Here is a 20,897-nt window from a genome sequence, read left to right on the forward strand (position 1 = left end):
GCAGTCGCTCCTGAAGATGGGAGCAGTGGAGGAGGTTCCACCAGAGTTAAGGGGCTAGGGTTCTATTTCCATCATTTCCTAATCACAAAAGCCAGCGATGGTCTCACACCGATTCTGGACCTGCGAAATTTCAACAGATTCATGAAGATGCTGAAGTTCCCTGTGGTCTCGGCCTCCATCATCCCTTCCCTGGATCCAGGGTACTGGTACGCCACCCTTGATTTGGAGGATGCTTATTTTCACATTTCAGTCTTTCAGGGACACAGAAGGTTCCTCAGATTCATCGTGAGCCATGTGCACTACCAATTTGCTGTGCTCCCATTCGGCCTGTCAGCAGCCCCTTGGGTGTGCACAAAATGCATTGCAGTTGTCGCAGCCTTCCTGAGGAGACACTGGGTTCAGGTCTACCCTTACCTCGATGACTGGCTGATCAGAGGTCAGGCCAAGGTCCAGGTGTGGAGTCAAATGTAAAGTTAATACAGTCAACTTTCCAGGACTATTGATAAATATGCAGAAAACTACTCTAGTCCCATTCTTCAGACCCCCAACTGTCAATGTCTCTCGTCATAGACACGGGATGGGATAGGGGGCTCACTTGTGGACCCTCAGAACTCAGGGCCTCTGGTCTCCGGAAGAGCTCTTGCTAGACATCAATGTCAGAGAGCTCAGAGCAGTTTGCCTAGCCTGCCAAGTGTTCCAGCCTCATCTGGAGGGCAAGTGCGTGTCAATTCTCACAGACAAGACAGTGATGGGTTGTGTTTTGTTTTGTTTTTTTTAATATAAACAGGCAGGGTGGAGCACACTCCTCTCACCTGTGCCAGGAAACTTTTTGCTTGTGGGAATTCTGCATAGCCCACTCAATCTACCTCGAAACCTCCTCTCCTGGGGTCACAAAATGAGCCAGTAGATCACTTCAGCAGATCCTTTCCAACCACCATGAGTGGTCCATCCATCCAGATGTGAAAGGCATTTTCCAGAAGTGGGGGACTCCCCAGATCAGTTTGTGATGAAGCACAACAGGAAGTATCTTCAGTTCTCCTTCCTGGGTCACAGCCCAGGATCGCTCAGAAACTCCTTTCTCCTCCCTTGGACAGACCATCTTTTACCCATTCCCTCCCATCCCTCTCATACACAAGGTCCTGCTGATGGTCAGAAGGGACAGGACGCATCTTATCCTGATAGCCCAGGCCTGGCTGCGTCAACACTGGTACGCTGCCCTCCTAGACCTTGGTGGAAATACCAATCCGCCTGTCTCTGTTTCCAGACCTGATCTCCCAGGGCCATGGCTGTCTACCTTATTTGAACCTCGAGTCCCTTCATCTCACAACCTGGAAGCTCCATGGCTGAATCCTGCAGAACTAGCATGTTCTGGGCCTGTTTGTGAGGTGCTTTTAGGGAGCAGAAAACTATCCACTAGAGCCATTTAGCTGGCAAAGTGGAAAAGATTCTCAGTCTGGTCCATGCAGAAAGGTGTTTCACCTACACAGTTAACACTACCTTTCATTCTAGATCAGGTGTTCTCAAACTCTATCTGTAGCCGTTTATTTAAAGGCTTGGAGCGGTTATATCCCCAGGTACGGCAGCCACTCCCTCCCTAGGACTTTAACTTGGTGTTGGCAAGGCTATCAGGACCTCCATTTGAACCGCTGGCAATGGGCTCTCTAGTCTGTCTATCCTGGAAGGTGACCTTCCTGGTGGCCATTACTTCTGCCAGAAGGGTCTCGGAGATTTGAGCCCTTATTTTGGAACTATCTTACACAGTCTTCTTCAAGGATAAGGTTCAATTGTGGCCACATCCGGCCTTCCTTCCAAAGGTGGTCTTGCAATTCCATAGTAACCAGGATATCCTCCTACTGATCTTCTATCCGAAGCCGCATGCTAACAAGGAGGTACAGATACTCCACTCGCTGGATGTTAGATGTGCACTAGCCGTCTACATAGAAAGGACTAAATCTTTTTGAAAATCTACGCAGCTTTTTGTACCTATTGCAGATGGAATGAAAGACCTTCCAGTCTCGGCCCAGAGAATTTCATCATGTATCACTTCCTGTATCTGCACGTGCTACAACCTGGCAAAGGTCCCCTTTCCTCCTGCCCTGATGGCGCATTCGACAAGGGCTCCAGGATCTTCAGCGGCGTTCGTAGTTCAAATTCCTATCCAGGACATTTGTAGAGTGATAACGTGGTTGTCAGTTCACACCTTTTGCGTCTCGTTATGCCATCACCCAGCAGGCTAAAGAAAATGTGGGCTTCAGCCAAGCAGTATTACAGTCAGCATGCCAATGAACTCCGAACCCTCCAACTGCACAGCTGGTTGGGAGCCACCTACTTTGGAATGGACATGAGCAAGCACTCAAAGAAGAAGAAACAGTTACTAACCTTCCGTAACTACTGTTCTTGGAGATGTTGTTCATGTCCATTCCAAACCCCACCCCCACCTTCCCCTCTGTCAAAAAGGAATTGAGGTGTCGGCAGATTGGCAGGCCCCATTACATCGCTGCTATTAGTGTGTGACTCCAGGGGGCACTGGAGCCGACCTGACGGATATCGCTGAGGGAAAAACTTTCCAGCGCCGGTACTCAGGGCAAGCATACTTTGGAATACACATGAGCAATACAGCTCGCAGAGCAAAAGTTACGGAAGGTTAGTAACCGTTTTTTCCCCTCAGATCTCTCCTCTGTGATAGTTCGCTGAAGCATGTTGTTTGGGACCGGGACATAGACACCATCTCCAAGAAGGACCTTATTATCTAGGCACTCTTTGAATAAGTGACACTTTTTGGAGGATCACTAAAGAAAGCATTTAAGGATTCTTTGGACCTGAAAAAGATCATGCTTGACCAGCCCTCTCCTTGACTTTACAGGGGCACAAAAAATCCTTTCACTACAACTTTCAACAGTTCTGAAAGTCCTATTCCTTTGCTTCTCTTACTCCATCAGCACCAGAAACTGTTTTCCAGACATAAGTGAGATTGCCTCTCAGCTGGCTTCTCCTGCAGACAGTGAATCTTTGACAGTTCCAGAAACCCAACCCTACTGAACAAAAAATGTTTAAGTCTTCCTTCCAGACCAGTACCACATCAGACAGATTGACTCAAAATAATTCAGGAGGACCCTCATAGTATGTCAAATTCTACCCTCTATCCTTCCTGTCATCTTCACTTGTCAAATTCTGGATATGGCAGAGCAAATCACATGGCAAAACACATATCTCCTTAGAGGACATGATTTTTGTGCTAGTAAGTGAGAGGTTTTCAGGTTTCTATTAAAGATTCTTCATGGTGGGGAAAAAAAACAAATTCCCCTCCCCCACACTCTACCTCACTCAAAACCTAGATCTGTGTAGAGACTGTGGCATGGGCAATGGTTACCTCTTCACTCCTTACAGAATTTTCTCTTTCATTGGAGTTACTAGAAGTGGGAATTAACTCTTCTTTCATCAGGGTAGCTGTCCCTTTTTGGGGTAGAAATCCCTACAGCCTTTAAGAGCAAGTCTCTGGCTGATCTGAACAATGATCTGATTATTTTCAATCAGGTAATGGAGGGAACAGTTCTTCCCTTAGGTCAACGAATCAGACAATGAAGCTTTTCTCCCAAAGGGTGGACACTTTTCTTGGATAGGCAGTGCTGCCTTATGTCTGTTCTCCCTTCCTTCTAATTGCCAAGGTGGTAGCCACACAAGAGCTTATGTAAACTTATCTCCAAAGAATAGGTGCCTGTTGTTCTGTCAAAACCCTGTCTGGGCTGATTTGTGGAGAGGCTGACGAACCTGAAATTTCTTCTCTTAGCATGGAGAGAACTTATTTTTTTGTCATAAGATGGGATATGGATGAAGAGAAATTAAATGTTTTCTGCTTTCAATTTGGTTGCTTGGTTCTGTGTAGGAAAAAAATGTCTCCCTGTATATTCTTTGTTTTCTAATTTTATTCTCTAGCTCTTCAGTGATGGCAAAATGCTTAAGAATCAAACATGAGGGCACTACTTAAAGTGTGCCAGCAAGGGGTGCTGACAAGAAAACACACACAAAACAATACCCCCTCACCCAAACTGCCCCAAAACCAAAACACCACAAGAGGAATCTCTACCTCTGCAGTATGGGATGAAGGCAGAAACCCATCAGTACTGAACTGATAGAGCAGACACAGTTGGAAAAGAAAACTATAGGTAAACAAACTAACTTTCTTTTCCCACTCAGAGAAAAAGGGAGGACTTCAAGGTAATTCAAATGGTAGTTATTTAAGCTTTGAAACATAACACTTAGTGGTCAGTGGAGCTGGTAAAAAAACAACAACAAAAAAACCCAGGAAATTTGAATTTTTCCCTTTAAAAAAAAAATGTTGAAATTAAAGTCAACATTATTATTATTTATTATTATTTATTTATTATTATTTTTAAAAGGGAAAAATTCAATCAACTCCAGTTGTATGAATTTCTTAAAATGAGGAAGTCTGGCTTCAATCAGTAGAATAGCTTTTTCAAGTCGGAAAAAACTGGCTGTATAGTAAGCTAAGTTAAATTGAAAACACTTCTGAGAATGGTCAGAAGACAATTACCGTATATACTCGTTCATTAGCTGGTTCGTTTATAAGCCGACCCCCCCAAGATGATTAGCTAAAAATAGCAAAAACTGTATGAGCAAAAACTGTATGACCCTTTCATAAGCCGACCCTATATTTCAGGGGTTGGAAAACTTTGGCTCCCGGCCTGTCAGGGTAAGCCGCTGGCGGGTGGGAACATTTTGTTGACTTGCAGCGTCTACAGGCACGGAGCCCTTCAGCTCCCAGTGTCCGCGGTTTGCTGTTCCCAGCCAATGGGAGCTGCGGGAAGTCCCACATCTCCCGTTGGCTGGGAATGGTGAACCGCGGCTACAGGGAGCTGAGGGGCTCCATGCCTGCAGACGCTCCAGGTAAACAAAACGACAATGTATTAGATATTCAATTCAATGATTACATAGAGTTTAAAATAATCAAATTTTGGTGTAGATCCATTTATAAGCTGACCCCCGCTCTTTGATGCGTCATTTTTTTACCAAAAATATTCGGCTTATGAACGAGTATATACAGTACTTTTTTAGACACAAAAGTTCCTACCCTTTTTTGTGGTGACAGTGCTTGTTCTTTGTGATCAAATAGGCTAGGGATTGCTGTTCTGAAGCTTCTGAAGGAGCAGTTCGTGTGAGAGAGGTGGTTAATGCCTCATTAAAATGCATACAGCAAAATCCTTCCCCAAAACCCAGGGACAGAAGAAAGTCATAGTTGACAATAATAGAAAATCTTGTGACTTTAGGGTCTTTCAGCAATTTTTGCTGTATTCTACAACACTCCTCAAATTCTAAAACTAAGGGCTTGTCTAAACTACCTGTTGGATCGGCAGGCAGCGATGATCCAGCGGGGTGCGATAGACGCGATAAATTGACTGCTGAGCACTCTCCTATCGACTGTGGTACTCCACCAGAAGCGGAGTTGACGGGAGAGCATCATTTGTTAACTTACTGCAGTGAAGACACCGCAGTAATTAGATCTAAGTACGTCGACTTCAGCTATGCTATTCACGTAGCTGAAGTTGCGTATCTTAGCTTGACCCTGCGCGGTAGTGTAGACAAGCCCTAAAAGTTTGTTACGTCCCTTGACAGTCTTGTATCTTGGCACCATGTAAACAGATATGCTGCTGCCCTCTTAATCTGGTTTTGCAGAAAATGTTTTCCAGCCAAACAGCAGCAAAAGTGTGAACTCTCTCCTTCCCCCTACTGTTAGCAAAGTGTGAACTTCAGATCCTAATTAGGGCTATTTATATGCTAATATTAATAAGCATGAGAAATTAAATGCAAGGACTACATTAAAACAACAACGTTGCTCAGTTAAAAATTCAGATTCTCACAACAATATCAATTTAGTCATGTTGTGCAGGCTGGGTATTTTGTGGTATAGCGCTAAAAACAAGCAGTTGTTTGAGTGAAGTGAGGTCTAACCCTCAACTTGATGACATTTTTGTGTCTGTAACACAATAACTTGAATGTCACATCCAATCAATTCAAAAATTTCAGGGAACATTCTAGACATCAGCGGACAGAACGCTATTGATTTTTGGTAAAAATCGAAAACCAGAAAGGAGGACTAGGGGGACACACAGAGCCCCTTACATCTGGTTAGCAAAGTCATTTGTTTCAATTGTCTGTGATTTGTCTGTAGATCAAAGAACCAGTTGATGGCAGCAGTTAACATCGTCCAGGATAACAGTACCCCCATTTCAACTCTGCCCTTACTCACAGTACAATTTAAAAACATTGGTAGCCTTGAATGACTTATCTCCTAGACACAAGGAAAAGAAATAGGGGCACACAAAGCCACTGTTGTGTTGAAAGAATGAAGGGCACATGGAGTCCTGGGGTGTGTGTGTTTGGGAGAATAGGGGACAATAGTATGGTGGGAGGAGGCGGGGACACAGGCCCTTGGCACATGGCAGAGGGACAATGGGGGGGGGGGGGAGGGACATAGAGCTCCTGCCATGGTATGGAAGGAAGGAATGGAGGAAACTGAGGGCTTGTCTTCACTACTTGGGTAAGTTGACATAAGTTACGCTACTCCAGCTACGTCATATAACATAGCTTATTTATATGCTAATATTAATAAGCATGAGAAATTAAATGCAAGGACTACATTCAAACAACAACGTTGATCAGTTAAAAATTCATATAACATAGCTGGAGTCGACTTAGCTTAGGTCAGCTTACCGCAGTGTCTTCACTGTGCTGCGTTGACAGGAGACGCTCTCCCGTCGACTTACTTAATCTTCTTGGGGAGCTGGAGTACTGGAGTCGACCGGAGAGCACTCTGCCATCGATTTAGCGGGTCTTCACTAGACCTACTAAATCGACACCTGCTGATCAATTGTAGCAGCATCGATCTCCCCGGTAGTGAAGACAAGCCCACAGAGTCCCAGGTATAAAGTGGGGGAGGTTGCAGTGAGTTCCTGAAATAGAGAGGGGGATGGCACACAGAGAGCGTATGGGGGAATGGAGCAATTCAAGGAGCCCCGGTATGTGCAATGCAGTTGTCCTACAGAAGTAACAAAGTGTTCAACCCTCTAGTATAGTTTTAAAGAGGAAAAAGGAAGAGAATAAAAAGTAGAGTGCCATCAGATCTTTTTTTAAAGTGGTAACTGTTATGTTTCTTGGTTCTTGTGGATCATTGTTCAGATCCAGTTGTTTACATATGCCTGTAGTGTACTGTTTCATCTCAACTAGATGTGGGGAAGAAAGTGGAAGTATCTAAATGTTTTGTTTATTTTTAAAATGGCTTAAATTATCAGCATTCATTTAATTCACTATTGATTAACTTTTTGCCTTTGAAATGTAAATATCTTCAGCCCAGTCACATTGTCTGGTTTGTTGAGAAACATGCTAGGCCTTTTCCAAGGGCTTGTCTACACTAGCACTTTGCAGCGCTGCAACTTTCTCGCTCGGGTGTGAAAAAACACTGTTTTATGGCTGGCGATCCTAAACTCTGCCGATATTGATTGTAAAATTTTGAACAGGCCAGGCAAAATAGAGGATATGACCTTTTCAGTAAAGGAGCAGAAGTGACACTGTGAAAGAGTGCTCGAGAATGGTGAGAAACTGAATCAGCATTGGCTAGCTTACTTGAAATCAACTGACAGTGTTCTGTTTCTGCTGCAAAATATTTGACAAGAATGCCAAATCGTTGCTTGTGCTTTCCGGGTATAGTTACTGACATATCTTAGTTGATGCTCTGAAGCAACATGAAAAGTCACCCAGCCATTTTACGGCCTACTCCAGATGGATGGAGATCGAGTCCAGGCTCAAGCTGAATAGTTGCAGAAAACCTCAGTGCGTTATTAATGTAGAAACCCAGCATTGGAGAAACATGCTTGAGTGTCTGATCTAAATTACCCTCTTTGCAAAGAATAATTTGGCTTTCCGGGGCTCATCAAATAAGTTCTTCACTGAACGTAATGGTAAGTTCCTCAGTTTGGTAGAGCTCCTTGGGAAATATGATGATTATGCGTCAGCACCTACATTGAGTAGTTCGTAAAGAAACTATGGACCATTACTGCAGCAAAACAAATTGATTGACCTTATGGCAAGGAAGATGCTTGATTGATACGGCTTGGCAAAGCGAAGTACTACCCCATAGTAATGGACTGCACTCCCAACATTAGTCATTTACAGTAAGATTTGTTGACAATGAGGATGACTGTATCCAAGTAAAGGAACACCACATCTGTTTCCAGTCTCTGAATGGCTCTGCTGGAAAAGGCCTAGCAGAACTGTTTATGAACATTTTGAATAAGAATAAAATAAAGCTTCAGGACTGCCGCAGCCAAGGCTATGACAACGGTGCGAACATAAAGGGAAGAAACAGTGGCGTCCAGGCAAGGATCCTTGCACTGAATCCAAGAGCTTTCTTTGTGCCTTGTGGCTGCCATTCCCTCAATCTGGTTGTGTCAGATGCAGTGTTATTGTTTTTTAGATTCAGTAACTCTCTTCAGAGTACTGCAAAGGATATCCGTCCTGTTTTCAGCATCAACTATCAGGTAGAAGAGCCTCATGGACAATGTTACAAGTCTGACCATGAAGCTGCTAAGTAACGATCGCTGGAGAGCCACATTGTCGGCATAAGACCAGTTAGGTACCAAATGACTCAGGTTTACAACACCCTGATGGAACTGGCACAGTCGAATAAAGCCAAGGCCGGAATCCAACACGAGGCGCGAAGCTTGGCCAACCGGATCACTGATTTCAAATTTCTGGACTCAATTGTGGTTTGGCACGATATCCTGTTCCAAGTAAATGTTGTAAGCAAGGCATTACAAGCTGAGTCAATGGACATCGTGACTGCTACTATTTTGATGAGAAGCTGTCTTGATTTCATTGTGGCTTACAGAGACAACGGATTTGAATATGCCATCAGTGCTGCCAAAGAAATGGCGGAAAACTTAGGAGTTGAGCCTGTCTTCAAAGAAACTCCTATTCATCAGAAGAAGAGACAGTTTGGTTATGAGGGCAGAGATGAGGTGATGGGAAGCTCGGAAGAAAAATACAAGAGGGAGTTCTTTTGCTTGCTTGCTGACACTGCTTGAGTGTCCATCAAAGAAAGGTTTGGACAAATGAAGCACCACAAAAAGACCTGTTTCTTTTTTGTATGATCTTAGTAAGCTGCAGGCAGACAGGAAAACACTCTTGAACAGTTGTTCGGACCTTCACTGGATGCTGACACATGGGAAATGTTTGGACGTCAGTGATAAAGACCTATATGTTGAATTGGATGACATCCATCAAATTTTGCAACATGGGAAGCACTCTTCACTCCAAGTTCTCCAATTCATTCATGATGCAGAGCTGAAGGACAATTTTCCTAATGTGTGTCTAGCTTTGAGGATTCTGCTCACACTGCTGGTCACAGTCAGGAGTGGTGAGCGCAGCTTTTCAAAGCTTAGGCTCATTAAAACATCTCTTCGATCAATGATGGCTGATGAGAGACTGATGTTGCTTGCTATTTGATTGCTTGAAAATGCCATTGGCCAGTCTTTGGATCTCTCTGACTCTGTGCTTCAGTTCGTGAGGACACAGGCAAGAAAAGCGACTTTTTGAACTAAAGGACTACGGTTAACATTATAAGGCTGTCACATACTGTAACACTATTTAATACTGGTCCACCCAGTGTTCGTGCACAGTTCAATTTCTCAATGTTAGTACATTTCAGTTATTCTTAATGATAAAGTTTCTATAAACTTAGAGGAAACTATTTTTTTTTATTTGCTTAAGTATGGCATGAATAAATACAGATTTACAGATCCTAGTGTGCAAATTTATCGTCTTGTATGACAGGGATAAATCATGCATGCAAATCATACATCAAAGTCGTGAAATGGGCTACTAATGCAATAAAAAATAAGGCATTAAAAGGTTTAACAAATGGGGGGGACCAAAGAAACTCCTTGCGTGGGGTACCATTTGGTCTAAGGCTGGCCCTGACTATAAGGGTTGGTAATTTTTTTTTTATTTAATTTTGGTCTACCACAGATACCTGAGATTGAAAACTGTTCATCTGGAAGTACTCTGATTATTCTTGGCTGTCATACAGTAGGAGTTTCTCTTTTTCTATCTGTATTTTAAAAACAAGACTGTAGAATAATTGTAGCTGTACAATAGGAAGGTTTTTTTTCTTTTGCACTGTGATTCAGCTTTAGGGTTTTAGCATTTGGCCAGTTTGTAATGTTACTACTTTTTTGAAGATTTCTGATCTAGAATTTTTTTTGCATGTCTTGCCATTGTTTCTAAAATTAGCTTCAAAATTTTAATGTTTAATGTGGATGAACAGAAGTATTTCTGGGATAAATAAACTTTGGTATTTAACAGTGGCCTCCTTTTGGAAGCTTAAGGACAAACTCAGCACTCCAGTGCATGTGTGGTGCTCCTGATGCAGTCAAAGCTGTGTGTATACAGGCAAGGATAGAATTGGGTCCATAGCCTGAATTCTGTGTGCTTTGGAAATTCTGTTGGTCTGAGTGTTTTCCCATTGATGTGACATAACTCACTTAGTAATGTTAATAGAAATCACTTGCCAGCCTCAGTGGGGAAAATAGAAAGGAGTTCTACACACACATTTGATTGAGGCTAACTCTTACTTCATTGCACTAGGATTTATAGCTGGATCTCTCACTAGTGTTAATAAGAGTCATTTGCACAAATTCCCACACAAAAATAAGAGCAGATCCCTTACACCAGTGGTCACCAATAGGTAGATCAGGATCAACTGGTCGATCGTGGAGCCTCTGACAGTCGCTCTCAGTCTCAGTCACTGAGACTGAGATCGTCAGAGGCTCCACAGTTGATCAACAGTCCGGTGGCACAGCAGGGCTAAGGTAGCCTGCCTGCCTGCCCTGTCCCCGCGCCGCTCCTGGAAGTGGCCAGCATATCTGATCGGCTCCTTAAGGGGAGAGAGGGAAGGGGTCTCCATGCGCTGCCCTTGCCTGCACCCCCTACTGCACCTCAACCCCCAGCCACCTCCCAGAGCCTACATCCTCTTCCCCTGAGCCCCCTCCTGCACTCCAAACCCCTGCCCTAGGCTCAGCCCGGAGCCCCTCCCACACTGTAACCTCTCGGCCTCAACCCAGAGCCTGCACCCCAACCCCCTGTCCCAGCCCGGTGAAAGTGAGTGAGGCTTGGGGGAGAGTAAGCGACGGGGGGAGGAGGGATGGAGTGAGCGGGACAGGGCCTCATAGAATGGGCATGGTGTGGCCCCGGGGAAGGGGTGGGGCAGGGTGGTTTTGTGTGATTACTGTTATTTCTACACTTTCTTTGAGTTATATCCTGGGTTGCACTTAAATTCAAAAAGTGATCTTGTGCTTAAAAAGGTTGGAGACCACTGCCTCACACTGTCATGCGGTTAACTGGTTTGATCTTTGTTGTTGCTGATGAGTTTTTTTTACTACTAGTGCTTCTCTCTGAGTTATTGAAACATGATCTCTGTAATAAGGGGATAGTGAATGATTTACAAATTACAATCTAATTTTTTTTGTTAACCTTGCAGAAATCTTACATACCTGGGGCAAGTAAGTTTTTTTTTATTTTTAACTGGCAAACCATGTTAAAAATCCATTCTTAATCATTTTCATAGTGTGCAATTATCATTATTTGTGATGCATGCTTTCCATTTAAGAAGGGTGGCTGCTGCTCTGAGTAGCTGATAATGTGAAGACAGAGAGGTCAGGGGAATCCCCACCTAACATTTTCCACTCTTACATGTAGTGGCTTCCCCTACATAAATTTATGGGTCATTACTAGCTTTCTCTGGAAACAAGATGATTCACTATAAGTGCAGTAGAAGTGTGTCTTTAAGATGTTCTTAAATATGAACAAGGTAGGGGACTTGCAGATGAGCTCGAAGAGGGTGTAACACGCATGGGGGCTGGATAAAAGAAGGTATAGAGGTGATTGAATGACTATTTGACTAATGGGCAGACAAGTTTGGGAACATGGGGCGGGGAACAGAAAGCTTGAGAAGGGATGATAGGTAGGGAGAGGTAGAGTTAGGTAGAGTTTTTAATGTGGTGACAAGAAGCCTAAACTTGGTGTAATATATCATATGGGAAGTCAATAGAAGGATTCAGTAACGTCATCAAACTGGTCAAGGAAGGTAAGTTTAGCAGTGGCATTTTATAGGGACTGACAGGGTTGTGTGGGTGGCTAGAGAGGAATATGTTGCAGTTATCAAAACAGGATATAATGAGAGGATGAACGAGAGAGATGGCTATGTTGAAGGGGTATGGACAGATCTTGGAGATGTCACAGAGGAAGAACTAATAGGATTGCTGGTGGCATACTTTTATCACAATTTTCCTGATTAATATGGAGAAGACATTTTTTTTCCTGAGACCCATGTTACAGGGCCAGTCTAATTTTTACTCTGTTTACAACTGAGTCCACATACAACATGGTTCACAGGTATTTCCTAGCTGTGTAGTTATACCATGTTTCAGCTTTGTCATGAAAAGGACTGTAATTAGTTTCTAACCATTATTCTGCTGTGTAGATGAGATGGCCTTACAGTATTTGTGTAACTGGGTTAGTCTGTGCACGAAGACTTCCCAAAGTGCATGCATGATGTGGGATCCAGTGGATGTAGTGCATTTAGATTTTCAGAAAGCCTTTGACAAGGTCCCTCACCAAAGGCTCTTAAGCAAAGTAAGCAGTTATGGGATAAGAGGGAAGGTTCTCTCATGGTAGGAATAAATGGTCAGTTTTCAGAATGGAGAGAGGTAAATAGTTGTGTCCCCCAGGGGTCTGTACTGGGCCCAGTCCTATTTAACATAATCATAAATGATCTGGAAAAAGGGGTAAACAGTGAGGTGGCAACATTTGCATATGATACAAAATTACTCAAGCTAGTTAAGTCCCAGGCAGACTGCGAAGAGCTATAAAAGGATATCTCAAAACTAGGTGACTGGGGAACAAAATGGCAGATGAAATTCAATGATGATAAATGCAAAGTAATGCACACTGGAAAACATAATCCCCACTATACATATAAAATTATTGGGTCTAATTAGCTGTTACCACTCAAGAAAGAGATCTTGGAATCATTGTGGATAGTTCTCTGAAAACATTCCACTCAATGTGCAGCGGCAGTCAAAAAAGCTAACAATGTTGAGAATCATTAAGGGATAGATAATAAGATAGGAAATATCATATTGCCTCTATATAAATCCATGGTAAGCTCACATCTTGAATACTGCGTGGAGATGTGGTTGCCCCGTCTCAAAAAATATATATACTGGATTTGAAAAAGGTTCAGAAAAGGGCAACAAAAATAATTAGGGGTATGGAATGGCTGCCGTGGGAGGAGAGATTAGTAAGACTGGGACTTTTCAGTTTGGAAATGAGTTGACTAAGGGGAGGATATGATAGAAGTCTATAAAATCATGATGTGTGGAGAAAGTAAATAAGGAAGTGTTATTTACTCCTCATAACACAAGAACTAGGGGCCACCTAATGAAATTAATAGGCAGCAGGTTTAAAAGAAACAAAAGGAAGTATTTTTTTCACACAATGCACAGTCAACCTGTGAAATGCCTTGCCAGAGGATGTTGTGAAGACTAACAGGGTTCAAAAAAGAACTAGATAAGTTCATGGAGGAGAGGACCATCAATGGCTATTAGCCAGGATGGGCAGGGATGGTGTCCCTAGCCTCTGTTTGCCAGAAGCTGGGAATGGCCAACAGGGGATGGATGGATCACTTGATGATTACCTGTTCTGTTCATTCCCTCTGGGGCACCTGGCATTGGCCACTGGCGGAACACAGGACAGTAGGCTAGATGGACCTTTGGTCTAACCCAGTATGGTTGCTGTTATGCTCATGTGAGGAAATGGTCACGATTCTCTAACTTTGGCAGGAACAGCTGAGGCAGTATGGGATATCTGCCCAAAATTTTCCCAAATGCATTGACTTAAACACAGTTGTGTAGTGATGTGTGTGGATAGGCCAACACCGTTAAAGCGCTGCTGTGCTGGGAAAAATGTTGCTGCATTCAATGAATTGTGTTAGCTCTGTGTGAAACACAAGTTAGGATTTGATTATGTTTAACATGGGTCTGTCTGTAGTGTAGATAGAGCACTAAGTCATCATGTATAGTCTAAGGCTCTGTCAATACTAGTTTCAAATCCTGTTTAGAAACCTCCTGTTTCTAGGGACTGAAAAAATATCTGTGATAGGAAACACTGGGTTAAACATGACTTTTCTTTCATATCCCATCTTTCTAATCATAGTTTTTTTTGGTTACAATAAAGTAAATTTACATTTTATAACTTAAAGCTTACAATAAATATCCGATCTCCATAATAGAAAACTTTGTTATAAAATACACTTGGTATGAAGATTAAAAGTGCTATACAAATAATAAATATTTAGGTCCCAGTCCTGCAAACACTTGTCTGTGTTTAACTTTAAGCACGTGTGTTGTCCTGTTGAAATCTGTGGGAGCTACTCATGCTTATAATTAATCACAGATAGAAATGTTTTAGGATTGGGGTCTTAATTTTTACAACATGCCTGTGAGAGGTAAGCAAGTATTCTCATTTTAGAAACTGGACAGAGAAGTTAAAGTTGACCTGCAAAGGTGGGTTATATATACCATCTTTGTTTCTATATATAAAGAAACCACTCATACTCTTTTTAGGCTTTCTTTTGTTCAGGAAAATAAACTTTAGAAATATAAATAAAATAAAATTAGAAATATTTTGTGTCCCTTGCTTTTCCTTCATGAACGAGGTCAGCTCCCAGACTACTGCACTGGGCAGCATAGCCTGGGGAGGAGGTGACCCAGCCCTCTGTGGAGAAAGAAGTGGTTCAGGACTACTTAGAAAAGCTGGACGAGCACAAGTCCATGGGGCCAGATGCACTGCATCCGATGTGCTAAAGGAGTTGGCGGATGTGATTGCAGAGCCATTGGCCATTATCGTTGAAAACTCATGGCGATCGGGGGAGGTCCCGGATGACTGGAAAAAGGCTAATGTAGCGCCCATCTTTAAAAAAGGGAAGAAGGAGCATCCGGGGCACTACAGGCCAGTCAGCCTCACCTCAGTGACTGGAAAAATCATGGAGCAGGTCCTCAAGGAATCAATTCTGAAGCACTTAAAGGAAAGGAAAGTGATCAGGAACAGTCAGCATGGATTCACCAAGGGCAAGTCATGTCTGACTAACCTAATTGCCTTCTATGACGAGATAACTGGCTCTGTGGATGAGGGGAAAGCAGTGGATGTATTATTCCTTGGCTTTAGCAAAGCTTTTGATACGGTCTCCCACAGTATTCTTGCTGGCAAGTTAAAGTAGTATGGGCTGGATGAATGGACTATAAGGTGGACAGAAAGCTGGCTAGATTGTCGGGCTCAATGGGTAGTGATCAATGGCTCCATGTCTAGTTGGAAGCCGGTTTCAAGTGGAGTGCCCCACGGGTCGGTCCTGAGGGCGGTTTTGTTCAATATCTTCATTAATGATCTGGAGGATGGCGTGGACTGCACCCTCAGCAAGTTTGCAGATGACACTAAACTGGGAGGAGTGGTAGATACGCTGGAGGGTAGGGATAGGATACAGAGGGATCTAGACAAATTAGAGGATTGGGCCAAAAGAAATCTGATGAGGTTCAACAAGGACAAATGCAGAGTCCTGCACTTAGGACGGAAGAATCCCATGCACTGCTACTGACTAGGGACCGAATGGCTAGGCAGCAGTTCTATAGAAAAGGACCTAGGGATTACAGTGGACGAGAAGCTGGATATGAGTCAACTGTGTACTCTTGTTGCCAAGAAGGCTAACGGCATTTTGGGCTGTATAAGATGGGGCATTGCCAGCAGATCGAGGGACGTGATCATTCCCCTCTATTCGACATTGGTGAGGCCTCATCTGGAGTACTGTGTCCAGTTTTGGGCCCCACACTACAAGAAGGATATGGAAAAATTGGAAAGAGTCCAGCGGAGGGCAACAAAAATGATTGGGGGGCTGGAGCACATGACTTACGAGGAGAGGCTGAGGGAACTGGGCTGATTTAGTCTGCAGAAGAGAAGAGTGAGGGGGGATTTGATAGCAGCCTTTAACTACCTGAAAGGGGGTTCCAAAGAAGATGGATCTAGACTGTTCTCAGTGGTAGCAGATGACAGAACATGGAGTAATGGTCTCAAGTTGCAGTGGGGGAGGTTTAGGTTGGATATTAGGAAAAACTTTTTCACTAGGAGGGTGGTGAAGCACTGGAATGGGTTACCTAGGGAGGTGGTGGAATCTTCTTCCTTAGAGGTTTTTAAGGTCAGGCTTGACAAACCTCTGGCGGGGATGATTTAGTTGGGGATTGGTCCTGCTTTGAGCAGGGGGTTGGACTAGATGACCTCCTGAGGTTCCTTCCAATCGTAATCTTCTATGATTCCTGGAATATGGAAGGAAATTGTAGGATTATGGTTTTGCAGACACTGATGAAGTAAAACCTGATCAAAATGCAGGAAATGATTTTTATTAGGACTAGGGCTGTCAAGCGATTTAAAAAAAATAAATCACGATTAATCGCATTGTTAATAATAGAATACCATTTATTTAAATATTTTTGGATGTTTTCTGCATTTTCAAATACATTGATTTCAATTGCAACACAGAATACAAAATGTACAGTGCTCACTTTATATTTTTATTATAAATATTTGCATGGTAAAAATAAGATATAGTATTTTTCAATGTACTTAATACAAGAACTGTCGTGCAATTTATTTATCATGAAAGTTGAACTTACAAATGTAGAATTATATAAAAAAAAAACCTGCATTCAAAATTAAAAAAATTTAAAACTTTAGAGCCTACAAGTCCACTCTGTCCAATTTCTTGTTCAGCCAATCGCTCAGACAAACAAGTTTGTTTACATTTATGGGAGATAATTCTGCCTGCTTCTTGTACACAATGTCACCTGAAAGTGAGAACAGGCGTTCTCATGGCACTGTTGTAGCCAGCGCTGCACGATATTTACATGCCAGATGTGCTAAATATTCAATGTCCCTTCATGCTTCAACCACCATTCCAGAGGACATGCATCCATGCTGATGAGGGGTTCTGCTTGATAACAATCTAAAGCAGTGCGGACCAACGCATGTTCATTTTCATCATCTGAATCAGATGCCACCAGCAGAAGGGTGATTTTCTTTTTTGGTTGTTGAGGTTCTGTAGTTTCCGTATTTGAGTGTTGCTCTTTTAAGACTTCTGAAAGCATGCTCCGCACCTTGTCCATCTCAGATTTTGGAAGGCATTTCAGATTCTTAAATCTTGGGTTGAGTACTCACATTGGTATCTTCTTTGCATTTTGTCAGATCTGCAGTGAAAGTGTATTTAAAATGAACAACATGTGTTGGGTCATCATTCGAGCCTGCTGTAACATGAAATGGGTAAAACAGAGCCATAGACCTACAATTTTCCCTCAAGGAGTTCAATCACAAATTTAATTAAAGCATTATTTTTTTAACGAGTGTTGTCAGCATGGAAGCATGTCCTCTGGAATGGTGGCCAAAGCATGAAGGGACATACGAATGTTTAGCATATCTGGCACGTAAATACCTTGCAATGCCGTCTACAGAAGTCCCATGTGAATGCCTGTTCTCGCTTTCTGGTGACATTGAAAATGAGAAGTGGGCAGCATTATCTCCCGTAAATGTAAACAACGTTTTTTGTCTTAGCGACTGGCTGAACAAGAAGGAGGGCTGAGTGGACTTGTAGGTTCTAAAGTTGTGCATTGTTTTGTTTTTGAATGCAGTTATGTAACCAAAAAAAAAAATCTACATTTGTAAGTTGCATTTTCACGATAAAGAGGTTTCACTACAGTACTTGTATGAGGTGAATTGAAAAATATGATTTCTTTTGTTTACAAATATTTGCACTGTAAAAATGATGATCAAAAAGAATAATAGAAAGTGAGCAGTGTACACTTTATATTGTGTTCTAATTGAAATCCGTATACTTGAAAATGTAGAAAAACATCAAAAACATTTAAATTCAATTGGTATTCTATTTAACAATGCGATTAATACAGCGATTAATTTTTTTTATTGTGATTAGTTTTTTTTAAAATTAATCACGTGAGTTAACTGCAATTAATCAACAGTCCTAATTAGGACTATTAAAAGCTTTGTTTTTTATTGACAATTGTTCAACTCAAACAATTGGAAGAAATTCTTTAACTTAAAGATTTCTGTTTAGCAGGAGTGCCAACTTCATGTGCTCAACAGTCAAGAGTCAGGCCCCAAAAACCATGATACTGGGCTAAACATAAAAAAAAAAAAAAAATTGGAGGTTTAATTTGCCTTTTGGTTTTTGATCTTATTGGGTCTCGTTTTCAAGTGCGCCCTAACGTTTCTCTGCAAACATGAAGCATTTTTTTTAAATGAAAGTGGAGATTCTGACAAACACATGGCTCCAGAAGCTGAGGCTTTCAGAAAAACATCAAGTATTGTGAGACTTGACATTGCTTGTTTAGGGATGAGAGCTTGCAGTTCATATCTCTGGGTCCTTCCAGGGAAATCTAGAGCAAAATGGAAAAGACAAGATTTGATATTTCTGATGTAAAACATCAAGTAGACTTCTTCTCCCACTCACTTTATAAACAAACAAACAAAGCAAGCAAAACTCTCAACTTTTCACACCTTTGTTATAGGAGGAACAGTAATGACCCTTATATTTAGGTTGCCTGACATTTGAGTATACATTTTTGTAAAGCACTCTAATGTCTCCATGGTTTGCAGCAAGGATCTACATTTGGAAGGGGATAGGCCTGGAGTCATAGAGGTGCCTTGGACTCCAAAAAAAAAAAAAAAAAAAAAAAAAAATCTGATTAGATAGGGCAAAAGATGAGCTGTCTAAAATTACCATTACAGCTGCATGTCACAGAATTACATATCTCTAGGAAATGACTTGCTAAACAAGTATAAAAGAACGTTAATGTTAAGACTGCAAAGTCCAGTACCCAAAAATTAGGAAATGCCAGAATTAAGTTTGCCTATAAAAATCTTAATTCTGTCTTCTTGTGCATATACATTATAATAATCTTTAATTACATGGTCATATGTATTAGAATTAGGAGTCAGTATGTCCTAAATCCTAATCCTGGCTCTGCTACTAACTCAGTCTGTGGCCTTGAGCAAGTTACATTGCCTTTTAGTTTTGTTTGTTTTCCCATTTGTAAAGTAGGACAGTTGTATCTACCTACTACACAGGAGTATTATCAGGATTATTTAGGTAATATCTGTATATAAAAGACTATAAAAACACTAAGTACTCTGAAAAATTAAATCCTAGATGTCTTAAGTTGAGAGCCCATTTACTTGGGCACTTAATGTTGTTGGAGACTCTTGCAAATTTTGGCTTTAATGTCCGTGTGCCTCAGTTCCCTGTTTGTGGTAAATCTCCTACTTCACGGGGTTGTTGCAGAGAAAAAAAATCATAATGTTTTTTAAGATCAGGATTTTCTATGGTGCTCATCTCCATAGTATCTGTGAGAAAACTAATAATTCTTTACTCACTGCAGGGCTTGGTTGGTATTCAGTAAATAAGGCCTGGGGCTGCACAAATGATGAGGGTAAAAAGAAATATTGAACAGATGCCTCATTCCCTAAGTGCCAACCATCCTCTGCACTGAATGAGGCAGAGTTCCTGTGGGAAAAATAGTTTGTGATCATGTAATTAAATACTGCATCATAATGTATATATGCACACAAGGGCAGAATTAAGGTTGCACAGGCAATCTTAATTCTGGCATTTCATAACTCTCGAGTGCTTGACTTTTCAAATGTTAACGTTCTTTTAACACTTTTTAAATGTAATATATTACGTGAGCAGCAGAGAGAGTACAAGCCTGTTTTTCCACCTCTTTAGGTCCTATTTAAGTGACTTGTCCAAGGCACACAGCAAGTCACAGAGCCCGAATTAGAACTCTGGAGTTTGTGATTCACAGTCCTTTAAGTCCATGGGTTCTCAGGATTACAACCTTACAGAAAAGTGTCTGGGTTGAAACTATTCTGCCCTTTCCATATTACTAGACTGGAAGGGGGTGGGGTTTTGACTTGATGGAATTGGGGTCCCAGTATGGAGGACAATCACAGCACTTGGTCATGCTCTGTCTCTAAAAATGGATGATTCCTTCTTTAAAATAGAGAAAAATAAAATTAATGTGTTTTCTTGAACTTGCTACAAATGAATGTTGGTTTTTTTTTTCTTAATGAAAATTGAGACTTGCTCACTCTAAGGTTGTAGTTGTAGATGTGTTGTGAAAAGCTTCTTTGCTTAGCTTTCCAGAGCCACAGCCTTTTATAGCACTCAGATATAGACACAACCTTAGTATGTTGTTGCTGAAAGGAGGCATGTTGTGTTTGTGGTGATTAAATGACCTCATTGTGTGGGCTTTAGAGCCTATGAAGGGGCTGCTGATGAAGGGGGGAAAATGCAATCAAGTGTGGGGTTTGAATGATTGAGAAACCACTATAATTTGTGAATTAAGGCTGATCTCTGAATAGCTGTCAGTGATCTGGATATTTCAGACCTTGCACTGCTTACATCCAAAATACTGATGTATAGGTTGCTTTGTGTACCCTTACGCAGAAATCAGCTGCTCAAAAAAACTCCACCTCATCAACATTTAGAAATTGTTATAACTTTCCTCCGAACTTAAAAAAAACAAAAACAAAAAATAAAACAAAAAAAAATTGACCCAAGTGCCATACTAAGGAAAAAATTAGTTCTAAACACACACTCTAAAAATTCTGACACTAAGTGGATATGCATATTCACTACTTAACAGTAGGCATTAAATTTCCTGTACAGATTCTTCACCAGATCTGTAAATAGATTAGCAAGTGCAGTC

The 20,897-nt window shown here is 41.7% G+C and overlaps 1 protein-coding gene across 1 annotated transcript in view; it reads left to right on the forward strand.

The window, feature by feature from the left end:
• PHF21A (PHD finger protein 21A) overlaps positions 1-20,897 on the forward strand; it is a 273,573-nt gene that overhangs the window by 40,435 nt on the left and 212,241 nt on the right. The gene's annotated exons all lie outside the window — the stretch shown is intronic.

Source organism: Emys orbicularis, chromosome 4 (genome assembly GCF_028017835.1).
Source record: "Emys orbicularis isolate rEmyOrb1 chromosome 4, rEmyOrb1.hap1, whole genome shotgun sequence".
In the NCBI taxonomy this organism is placed as follows: Eukaryota; Metazoa; Chordata; order Testudines; family Emydidae; genus Emys; species Emys orbicularis.